Below are 12,936 nucleotides of genomic sequence, written 5' to 3' on the forward strand. Positions count from 1 at the left end.
GTTAAAAACATAAAACTTCAGCCCTGGCCTGTGTGGCTCAGTTGGTTGGGCATTGTCCTGTGCACTGAAAGGCTGTTGGTTCAGTTCCTGGTTGGGGCACATGCCGGGTTGTGGGCTTGATTCCCTGTAGGGGGCATGCAGGAGGCAGCCGACTGATGTTTTGCTGTCACATCAATGTTTCTCTCTCTCTCCCCCTCTCCCTTCCTCTCTCTTTGTAAGTTAATAAAACAAAAAAGCAAAACAAAAACCCATAAAATTTCATAAACGACCAGAAGAAACCACATTTTCAGATTCCTCCAAATTCCATGACTAAAACTATTCACTGTTTTAGTCAGGTTTTAGTTCAAATAGAGTGCATATTTTTGCTGTGTGGTTTTTATACAGAGCCTAAGTATTTAACAGTTTTAAACATAAATATTAATAGAAATATCGATTCACTGAGGAGTGATAAAGGCTTTGGTGCTGGAATCAAATCTATTGGTTTGAACTCAAAAATGTAACCTCAAAATGCTTAGTATCATGGCCATAAATGAGATGGACACATAGCCCTTAGAGGGGGTAGAGCGCCTCTGCTCCTCAGCTCTCCAAAAGGCACGTTGATTAATGTTCACACACAAAGTGAGTGATTGAAAGCACAAGGTCTTGTCTTTTCTTCACTCCTAAGGTTACTTCTGTTAGCTGAATTTACTTATACTGTATTTTGGGGACAGTGTTAACAAAAATCCAATAACATTTCAAAGATGTTTATGGTGCCTTTATAAACTGTTTAGTCTTTGGGAAGACTTCAAGTATTTTTGTCGTTTCCTAGTCTCCTTCGCTTTAAACATTTCTACTTAAAGAGGCTCTGTCTTGTATTCTCCCTCTTCTCCTATGTAGTCAGAAACCAAAAGGATCTTTGAAATTCAGCTCTCTGACAACTGATGGAGGTAAGGGGCTATCCTGCATCCTACTTTATAAAGGATGCCAGAGCCCAGCCGGTGTGGCTCAGTGGTTGAATGTCCACTCATGGACCAAGAGTTTGCCGATTTGATTCCCGGTCAGCACACATGCTCCGGTCGCAGGCTCACTCCCCAGTAGGGGGCATGCAGGAGGCATCTGATCAATGTTTCTCTCTCATCGATGTTTCTATCTCTATCCCTCTCCCTTCCTCTCTCTTTAAAAAATATATTAAAAGAAGGACGCCAGAGAGTGAGGCTCAGCCCTTGACTCCTGAGAGCTGGGGTTGGTGTTCAGCAGAGGTGGCAGTGATGAAGGGATCTGAGAGAAAAATGAAGAAGCATGATTACTTATGAACTGGTTGTTGTGCAGCCTCATTCTGTTCTTCCAGTGTACTGATACTAGGTAAAATTGATCAACCAAGATTTAATTCTTATATCGTTTTTTCTATTACGATTTGAAAAGTGCCACACACCAGATCACTGGTAAACTATATATGCATATGCACTTGTGAAATGGACTTGCTTCCATTCTGAGAGCATGTGGTCTACCACTGAGCCTCCTACCTGTTCATGCTTAAAACAGAAGAAAATTAAGAGAACTGTTGCCCAGCTGGTGTGGTTCAGTGGTTGAGCATCGACCTATGATCCAGGAGATCAAGGTTCGATTCCCGGTCAGGGCACATGCCCGGGTTGTGGGCTCGATCCCCAGTAGGCGGTGTGCAGGAGGCAGCTGATCAATGACTCTCTCATCGTTGATGTTTCTATTTCTCTCTCCCCCTTCCTTCCTCTCTCTGAAATCAATAAAAACATATTTTTTAAAAAAGAATTGTCATAATATTTACAGTGAATGCTATGTTGTAATTATACCACATTTACAATATTATGCCTCTTGAGGCGTTTAGTCTTTTGAGATATTTTTCAACATCCAGAAACCCTTGTCAGCTGTGAGTCATATAAACATTAGTTGAAATTAAAGAAAGAAAAAAATGACTCTCAGTCTCACCAATATAACAAATCAAAACTCTTTTCATTTTCCCCCTTTCCCTTCAAGTTCTTACCTGTGTATCTCTTACTTATTTCACTTACAAATAACTAAACACTAAGCAATTACCGAAAAGCCTAGCTTCTTATGAGGCTTGACCCAACAACCCAAACTAAATCACCAAGTAAGTACCAAGTCTTTTTCATCTACTTTATTCTTCCTTACTGTGTTGCTTTATCTTCAGGTCCACATGGTAACCTTAGGGAGTTCCGGGCCCTCCCAGTGTGGTAGTAAAACAGCTGCAGAAGTTCTAGATCCCATATCCTCACACCTCATCAAGCCCTAGCAAAATGCTTAGGGCTACCTACCCATCCCTGAACCAACCGCCATGGCCACGGAGATAAAGTTCAGAATGACCTGAATTATCAGGACCCACACACATGGCTGAGCACTGGTGAGAAGTGGTTTCCCCCAAAATAAAATATATCTCTTAGAAAAAAGGAGAATACATGCTGAGCAGCATTAACAGTATATACCTGTTACTATATGCAAACTTTACTTGTTTTATCACTATAATCATGGCCTGGATGTTATTTTATATTCTGCTTTTTAAACATAGTATTTTGTAGAATTATATTTCACTGGGTTTGACTGATAGTAAGCATATTTTATATGCTGTTAAATTTATATAACTTTTAGCGATTCTGTCATCATCTAAACTTGAATGTGAAATGTTGACACTGCCTAGCCAGGGTGGCTCAGCGGTTGAGCATCGACCTGTGATCCAGGAGATTGTGGTTCGATTCCCCGTCAGGGAACATGCCGGGGTCTGGGGCTTGATCCCCAGCAGGGGGTGTGCAGGAGGCAGCAGATCAAAGACTCTCTCATCACTGATGTTTCTATCCCTCTCTCTCCCTTTCCCTTCCTCTCTCTGAAATCAATAAATAAATATATTTTTTAAAGTGTTGTTGACACTAATGGAAAAATCTAGTGACAAGTCATTCAAATAATATCAGCATGTAAAATAAATCATCCATAGATGCTGGTGAATCATAACAATGATCAAAACACATCTTTGGTGTAGTAAAGTGTTTAAGGCCAAGACTTTATGAATATTTACTCACTGATTTATTCGTTTATTCAGTAAGTGCTCCTATGTGCCAGTGTGTGCTAGTAGTAGAGATACAAAGATGAATCAAACCTGGTACCTGACCTCAAGGAATGCATGATTTTTGTCAGCCTTTTCCCAAAACCTCATTCTGGGTTTCATAATCTTGTTTTCTATATATTTTACTTTGATGTAGCAAAACTCAGTTAACAACCTCAAGCTTATCTCTGATAAGTTTCTTCCCTGGGGCAGCCCGGACAGACTGAGTGTCACCTTCAGACTGAGTGTCAGGCCACAGGACTGCAGTGTCTGACTACAAAAAAGATCCTTGCATACCTGTTTATGTGCTTCCAGAATTTAATGATCAGTACATAAGAATTCCTAGAGATATAAAGGAAGATTTGGCTAAATGCAGCCAGGTACCATACACCTGGATGTCAGTTCTTCCCCAATTAATGTACTTTTTAAAAAGATGGTTTTTATTGATCTCAGAGAGAGGAAGGGAGAGGGAGAGAGAGAGATAGAAACATCAATGGTGACAGAATTGTCAATTGGCTGCCTCCTGTACTCCCCCTAATGGGGATCGAGCCGGCAACCCAGCCATGTGCCCTGACCAGGAATCGCCAAATCGTGACCTCCTGGTTCAAGGGCAATGCTCAAACCACTGAGCAACACCAGCCAGGTGCTGTTAAGTGAAATTCTAATCAATCATCAAATTAAGTTTAATTGTAACGTGATTTAAAGATCATTCTAATATCTTCTGGAAGAATATAAAATAAAAAATGAGTGAAGATTAGCCCTTCACAGAAACTTTAAATGTGTTAAAAACTATAATTAAAATTGTAGTAAATCTTTCAGAAGAATTCCTAATAATGTATGTAGATATACATCCCACATTAAAGACATGTAGTTTAATTTCTGCCCGCTCTCCTCCAACGGTGGGCAATACTAATTCTTTATGTAAAAATAGAGCAAGGAAAAGGAAAAGAAGTAACTTACAGTGGAGAAATCTGGCAAACATGACCTTAACCAAGTGATGAACGTTACATCATCAGTAATGTCACATTTACCCTGAGAAGGGTACTTCACTTCTGATACTCTTTCCAAAAGCTCATAAGCCCAGTCGAATTATGAGAAAAACATCAGACAAACCCAGACTGAGGGACATTCTACAGAATATTTAGTCAGTACTTTTCAAGAATTTCAAGGTCATCAGGAACAAGGAAAGACAAAGAAACTACCATAGACCAGAAAGACTGAGAAGACAATTTAGTGGGAATGAGACATTGAATAAATAATTAGAAATGTGATTATTGTAAAGGGAAAGTACAGAGTGCTTGAAAGTTTTCTTAACCTAGCTTAAGGCATCAAGGAAGTCTTCTCTGAGGAAGTGACATTTAGGATGACATCTGAAGACCAATAGAAATCAGCCAGCTTACAAGGGGATGAAGAGTGTTCTAGGAAGAGAGAACAATCCAAGTAAAGACCTGAGATGTATGAGATGTCCTAAGGAGAAAGGTGATTGTGGCAAGAAAAGACACGAACTGAGGAAATGGTCTTAAGTTACCCTAACACGAGAGGGTGGATAGTGGAGGAAAAGCCAGCCCTGAGACAGAGAAGAAGCCATCAGAGAATACAAGGAACTACAAAACAGAATGGCAACAGGGAAGCCGAGAACAGAAATTGTGAAACGCGGCTAAAGGTAGAAGTGTCCCTTGGATATAACAATATGAGGTTATTTGTAATATGAATAAAAGAATTGGAATGATAGAAATGGAAGCCAGATTAGGTGGTTTGAAAGGGCAAAGGATAGGTTTGAAGATGGCAGAATGATCACTTACAGCAGTCCCCTAGAAATGTAAGGATTCCTTTCACCCAGACTTTGGGAAGTGCTTGGTGAGGGAGCACTGGCATCGTTGAAAGCTCTGTATTGGCCATTCTCTTCAAGTCAGAAATGACAGTAGGTAATGCTGCCATTGAAAGGGGCTCCCTGAGTTCAATGTGTGATGAAAATGGCAGAGACCAAGTGGAGCGCTTACCTGTCAAGATAAGGCAGGCATCTCTCTCTCTCTCTCTCTCTCCCATTCTTTCTCTCTTTCTAACTCTGGTGTGCATGTGTGTGTGGAGGGTGGGTACATGCGTGTGTGTGTGTATGCTTGTAAAGACAACCGGAGCAGTGCACTTTTATTTGCAGTGACACCTTCACATCTTGCCTCAAGTCTGTGTCAACTCATTAACTCTATTATAATCCAGACTGTACAGACTTTGATCATATCACCTTTCCGTATCACCTAACCAGCTTCCATACATAGTTGCTTCACTCTTGATGACATCTTGATGACTGTACCTAACACGACATTATGAACAAGAAGTTACTTAGCAAATACCTTAGATGCTTTTGTAGGTCGCAGTCATGTCAGAGGGAGGGAAATAAACATCATAAAAATTAAGGAGACTGTTACATTGATTAATTTTCCAGAGGTAGAGTGGTCTGGGGCATGTAAAGATATGTTCCCCAACATGAAGTGGAGAGCACCCACTGTTCAAGCTATTGCAAATTCCAAATCAACTTATTAAGTAGAATTTTACTGTGTTTAGGAGTATGTAAATGTAAGGCAATAACTGTATATAAAGGTGGGTAAAGACTGGACAGCAAAGTACATAAAAAGATAGTAAAATCTCTTCTTTTGTTTAGAAAAAATGCTTGTCAATTGTATCTGAATTAACAACGGGGAATCTGTGATGAAAGAGCAGAATGAAAGTAGGCACCATTTAACCTCTCTTCCCACCCACCTCAGCCTTTTTCAAGTTTGGAAGGAAGGCCTGAGGGTGATTAAATTCTCTCTGTGGTAGAAGGATGGATGTGTTAGTCTCAAACCATCCATAATAGATGGATGTCTAGTCTAGCCTTAGAAATCTACTCATATGATGATCGCTGCACAGCCTCCCTTGGCAGTTCTTAAGTGTTCTTAGAATTTTAATGTTTATTAAATTCAAACCTCATCAACTTATTTTCAAAGCCCAGACAACGGCAGGCAAGATCTGTTGTAATTGACTCGTCACCTGTCCTTCCCTTGCCAGGTTCTCATCTTCCTTGCCAGGCACTTTCCAATGCCAAACTACTTCCTTTCTCTCCTAATTGCCAGACTTTCTTCTGCTTAGTCTTACATCATGCCTACCCTTCTCTCTTCCCATTCATGCCCTTCCTCTCCTTTTCTTGGTGCTGGACCCTCAATCTCCTTTAGACCCGGTTCTTGGAGCACTCCTGATTCCAGTTACTGGATTTTGCAACTTTTCAGTTACCAGTCTTACTTTTTCTGAGCAGCAATGCTTTAGGCACAGGATTAATACTGTCTAATTGTTATCATCGTAGCTGGCTAAAGGAAATTAATGCCTATTTTGTAATATTTATGAGAAATAATTTAGCTTTAAATTTTTCATCCAGTGATGCTCACATTACCTATATAGTCATTTTACACGGTTATCAGCCATGTATTCTTTCTGTACTTAAGTAGATTGGGTAAAACCATTCTGACAAAGACCAAATTTCCCCTAGAATGTTTTGGCTGACAGTTTGAAGAGTCATGACAAAAGCAATTCAGCCGTAAATGTTCCTGCTCTGAACATTCATCCAACAAGTACTTATTAAGCGTATCTTGTATTCCAAATGCTGGGCCTTTAGGATGAATCAGGCTCAGCCTGTCTTCCTGGAGCTCACCTCCCCAGTGGCATGGCAGGCATCTCCACTAATATTCACGGTGAGAGGTAATGACTGCTCTAAGTGCCATGGGAGCACAATGGAAATACAGTTGGGTCACAAACATTTTCTCAGCAACTTCAGTCTGACTGGCAGCCACTATGCCGAGTGGAGGGAGCTACAAAGATGAGTCACATGCAGTTTCTACCCTCATGAGCTCACAATCTATTGGGGAAGAGTGTAATGTTGAGGAGAGGTCAGCAGGATACAGCACCAAGAAGTCCAGTAAGATAAGAAATAAAATGTCCGCAAGGAAACGACCAGGGCAACACTAGGTTCTTATTACGCCATGCTTCTAAGTCATGTGGCAGTGAAGCATGGCTACATTGGAGAGCTGGAAATTACTGATGATCACAGAGCTGGGAAATTGTTGTGAACCTCATGGTGTGGGGTGATCAGCCCTGGATTTCATGTGCAACTTGAAGATCTAGAAAAATGGCAGAATAATCTGCTCCTGTCCCATCAGTTTGGTTTCATTATACTGACTACTTCAGCTAGCATCATGGACCGCAAAGAAGCAAGACAAAAACACAAAGGAGAGGGAAATCTTGTGATTCTTTTTCAAGAGATGTAATGCATACATGCAAATAAAATGCCTGCATGGGAACAAAAAAAGCAGGTTCTGATTCAGTAGTTGTAAGCGGAGGCCTGACAAGCTCCCAGGTGATGCTAACTGCTAACTGTGGACCTCATTCTGAGTATCAGGGGTGTAATACAGGGGCCAACAAACTTTTTTTTGTAAAGGGCCAGAGAGTAAATATTGTAGGCTTTATGAACTCTGTGATCTCTGCTACAACTGCTCAGCTCTGCCGGTATAGAACAAGAGCGGTCACAGACAACACAAGCAAACGGGTGTGGCTGTGTGCCGATAAAACTGTATTTACCAAAACTGGGGACAGGCTAGATTGGGCCTGTAGGCGTAGTCTGCCTACACCTGGGATAATATATTTTAAATCAGTATATAATTTTTGTAATGGACATCAATGAGCTTGTGTCCCGAGCTTCCAAAAATTCTTTCAGATATGATGACTTCCCCTTCCTACAGGTCCACCTCCCACTACCCACAATGGTTCCAAAAGCAGAGCACCCACAGCCAGTTTCCCACATGAGACTCTGACTCCAGACTCTAGCTGATTGGTTCAGGATGGTGGTACAACTCCAACGGGCATCATTCACATTCTGATGACGTTACAGAGGGTTGTACTCAGGGATACCCTTTGCATGAAAAACAAAGGGAATGGCATCCTTTGAGCTGTACAACTTTGACTGAAATGGGCTACTCATGCTCTTTCCTTAAGATTCTAGAGTTGAGTCTAGGAAATTCCTGATTCAGTCTGTCTGTCTCCTCTTAAACTGAAGATATATGTGGAGATGATGCCCCCTCTTTTTATTCACTGTCAATTGGGATGCAGAGAAAATTAGTGAGAAAGAATGAAGCAAGTATGCAGAGAGAAACAATGGTGAGAAGCAGTGGGAGGGCTTCCTGGGTTCTGTATAGCAAGCACTACCATCCTTGGCTCCAGGCCATTCCTGAGGTCCAGATGCATCCTTACCCTTGGTTTCTATGAGAGGATCTGCATTTTTATATAAATTCATTTTTCTTTTGATTAAATCTCGTAGAATTCTGTTGCATGCAAACCACAGTCCTAATAGCATCAGCAAATAACAGAAGAGTACTTCAATAGAATTCAAATTTGGTAGATTTTTTTTTTTTTTAAATCAATATACCGCCCAGCCGGGCGTGGCTCAGTGGTTGAGCATGGACCTAGGATCCAGGCGATCGGGGTTTGATTCCCGGTCAGGGCACATGCCCGGGTTGAGGGCTGGCAGCCGATCAATGACTCTCTCATCATTGATGTTTCTATCTCTTTCTCCCTCTCCTTTCCTCTCTCTGAAATCAATAAAGGTATATTAAAAAAAAAAATCAATATACAGATTGTTGCAGGAGCACATATTTTTGTTTGAAATGGACCTTGCAGACAATAGAGTATGTCATATTTCACAAATATTAAAGTACATCTATATTCTAATGATCTACATGGTCATAAATCATTTTGTCACTTGTATAGTAATTTCTAGCCCCTTGCTTTGGTTAGGGTCAGTGGCAAAAAAACCCCAAACCTACTCCTTTGGACAGAAAGGGATTTATTGCAAGGTATTAGATGGCTTACAATATTGTTAGATGGGCTGAAGAAAGAGAATTTAGGCTGATCTTCTAGGAACAACTCTCCAAACCACACTGCAGAGCTGGGCTGTGAAGGAGGCTACTGCTCCTGCCCAGAACAGGGGACTACCTGCTGCATCAGGGGTAACTGCTAGTAGCCACTAGCTCTGGGATCATGCCATCTCTTCCACATCAGGAAGATACTTGCCAAACTAGGGAGGCATTACCTCTGCTTCCAGGTCCAGACCAAACTGCTTCCCTCTAAATCATCACCAAGGCCTGCAAGATAGATGCCTCAAACTCTCCCTCTCTTTATTCTCTTAACTCACTTCATTTTCAGGTCACAGGTGAATGCATTTTTTCGAAGGAACCTCTAAGTTTCATGTGGAACCCTAGCAGCAAGGGAGTCTGGAAAATGTAGTTTTAAACTTTATAGTTCTCTGCCTCAGTTTCCTCTCTGTAAAGTACCATGTACATAGTAAGTATCAAATAAATGAAGCTATTATTGTTTTATTATCGTCCATATTGTTATCATATCTACGTAGTGGGAAGCAATGGGAAGGGAATTAACAGGCCAGTGTTCTGGTCAGACTTGTGCCTTGGTTAGGTGGTTTGCGCAGGCTGGAGTCTGTCCCTGCTCTGAGTTTCCTCTCCGCTAGGTCACCGTAACCAATACCCCTCCAGACCCCAGCAGCATCTCTATAAAATCTGTTGGTTTTAGCTACACTCCTGTACTTTGGAATCAAAATGAATTACTGTCCCTCCTCTCACCCCTGTCCACTTGCATTGTTGCCACTCAAAGAAATTAACCAGGTTTATTGTGACCTCTCTTTTGTGCTCCCCGCCTGCAGATCTGTACCTGTCTGCTACTCTCCTCGTTCAAGTCAGAGCCGCTCAGCCTCCCTTGGTGCTCCTGTGGGGGCAGGGACAGGGACAGGCAGCTGGGTGGCCACATCTTTTGTTGTTTACAGAGACTGATGCACTGGGCTGGATCAGACAAAGGCAGGACACTCTGCTGTAGTGAGTACAAGGCCCTTTGTTGCCATGGCTGTGGAAAAAATAGGAACAAAAAGGATAAACGTTGCATTCAAATATGCTAATAATTAACACTTAGCACCATGGATATAAAAAGCACTTAATACTAAATTACTATGATCATAATAGCTATTCTCTATTCAGCCTTACTCCATATGGCATCATGGCTCAGTAGTTAAGTACGTGTGAGCTGGAGCCTGCCTGCCTGAGTCCAAATCCTGGCTCTGCTATTTACCAGATCTGTGACTTTGAGCAAGTTACTCAAGTTACTCAAACTCCTCCTGTCTCAGTTTTGCATCTAAAGCACAGACAATAAAAGTACACAATTCAAAGGTGATATGAGTTCATACTATGCTTATAAGGCATTTAAACATGGCCTGCCACATAATAAACACTCAATAAATATCCTATTTTTATATACCAGTTTAGGGCTTTATGCATGTTGATCAGCAAATTTTGACCTCAAAACAAACCTGTGACATAAACATTATTATTATTATCCTTATTTATTAGTTGAGGAAATCAAGACTCAGAGAGGCTAAGTAACTTTCCCAAGGTCACCCAGCAAGAAAGTAGCAGAACCCAATTCTGTCTGACTTTAAACTCATGTGTTTTTCACTGCATCAGCTCACTGTCTTCCATGAGCTCCTGGCAAGAGGTCCCACATCGGTTGTGATAGTACATTGTTGATGACTGTTTCACAAATTCCTCCTCCCTTTAGTCACAATTGGAACACACTAGGTATTTTCAGAATGAAGGACAGAAGAGTCCTATATATAAGGCAGCTCAATCAGTGGTTTCTGTCCTCTCCAGCCCGGCTTTATGCCAAGCCCCCCAACTTGCCCTAGATTGTACAAAGCCCAGTTCCCAAGATGGAAGGCCAGCTAGGGTAGAGCAGAAACATGGCCCAGCTCCAGTGAGGACCCACTCAAGTTCTACCTGCCTGATGACTTGGCTGGCAGAGTGGAGCCATAGGGCAGAACCTGGTCACAGGGCACCAGGACTCACTAGGTTTAGGGGCTGGATAGGTCTAGAGCTAAGATGGCCCAGGACAGATCTTGTACCTTAAAGTCTTTGGATATCACCAAGGAAATAAAATAAAACTACGTGGTCCAAAGCACCTTCCTGTCAGAGAACTTGAAATTCTTTTCTTTCTTTTTTTAAATATATTTTTATTGATTTCAGAGACAGGAAAGGAGAGGAAGAGATAGAAACATCAATGATGAATATCATTGATCAGCTGCCTCCTGCACGCCCCCTGGTGGGGATCATGCCCACAACCCGGGCATGTGCCCTGACTGGGAATCTAACCGAGATCGCCTGGATCATACATAGATCCATGCTCAACCGCTGAGCCACACCGGTTGGGTGAGAACTTGAAATTCTTGAGGGATATCTGCATTTTGTGTTTTAATGTAAAGGATCCCAGAGTCTGTGTTATTGTACCTTTTGTGTAGCAAACATCGCATTGTCAGACCAGTGAGTGCTCACCAGGGCTTCTGACCACTGCCCAGCCCATCAGGCCTCTGTCTATACCTCTACACACCCAAAGCCAGTCTTCTGTTCATACTTCTATACAACCAAATTTTTTAAATTTAATTGTGTTAATCCTCACCAGAGGATATTTCTTCCACTGATTTTTAGAGAGAGTAGAAGAGAAGGAGGGAGGGAGAGAGAGAAAAGCATCGATATGAGAGAGACACATAGATTGGTTGCCTCCTTCAATCACCTGCAACCCAGGTACATGCTCTTGACTGGGAATTGACCCTGCAACCCTTTAGTGCACAGGCTGATGCTCTAACCACTGAACAATATAGGCCAGGGCTATACAACCAACTCGTGGTTATTGTTCAAAGGTCGTTCAGTTCCTAAACAACCACCCGGGCAAAAATAAAACTCAGCCTTATAATATCTCTGTGAAAGAGAGGCAGCTGGCTATATCATTAATTGCAACCATTCACTGAGACCAAACTTTGGGCAAGGCATTGTGCTTAGCATGACCCTGGTCACCGCCCCTATCCATCCCTTGCTCCTCACTTGTCCCTCTAGTTTATGGCTATCTCCTGATGGCTCTTCCCTTGGACCTTTCCCATGTCCAGATGTCCATTTCCAATCAGATAAATGCTGTCTGGGATCATCCTGGACTCTGGGAAACACAGCCCTGGCTCCTCAATGAGGACACAGCCTGATGTCACAACGAGAGCCTAAGAAGGGGCCTCCTGGAGGTCCCCAGGCTATGTTCACACCTAGTTCAGGGTAGCAGAACCCTCTCATGTGTGGACAGGCAAGTTGTCAATGCTATTGGACCCCGCCCCCAGAACCTGATCACAGGCCTTCTTCCTCAGTCTCTTCTACCCACACCTTCTTCTTGCCTCTTACCTCGCCAGGACTCCCAAATGAAGACCGGAGCAGGAGGGAAATGGTCAGGCTGCAGATTCAGTGAAAATAAAAGGAACCCTAGTTGGACAGACATGGATTTGAATTTCACCATGTTACTTAACAGCTGTGTGACTTGAGCTGGTCACTTAACCTCTCTGAGTCTCATTTTTCTCATCTCTGAAAGGGGAATAATCTGTACTTTTAGGGTTTCTGTGAGGATTAGAAACAATATAAAAAGGTGTGTTACACCCAGTAGTACTCAATAAATGATAGCTATTGTCAGATATAGGTAGGTTTGTTTATATTTATTTAGAGTATACATACTTTCTCTCCCTAAATTCTTACAACCATCAGGCTACTGGGTCAGCCCATCAGTGATGTTGCTATGAAGCGCTTGATGTATTGAAACTAAGCTCTCCTGATGGACCTAGACCTTAGTCTGATGCAGACATGGGAGTTTTGGCCACTTTACCCATGGTTGGGTGACCAACCCTCCCAATTAGCCTGACATTGTTCCAGTTTTAGGATTGAGAGTTTCACATTCTGGGAACATGAAAGTTTGGTCTTGGGAAA

The sequence above is a fragment of the Miniopterus natalensis genome, chromosome 9, assembly GCF_054644295.1.
Source record: "Miniopterus natalensis isolate mMinNat1 chromosome 9, mMinNat1.hap1, whole genome shotgun sequence".
Lineage (NCBI taxonomy): Eukaryota > Metazoa > Chordata > Mammalia > Chiroptera > Miniopteridae > Miniopterus > Miniopterus natalensis.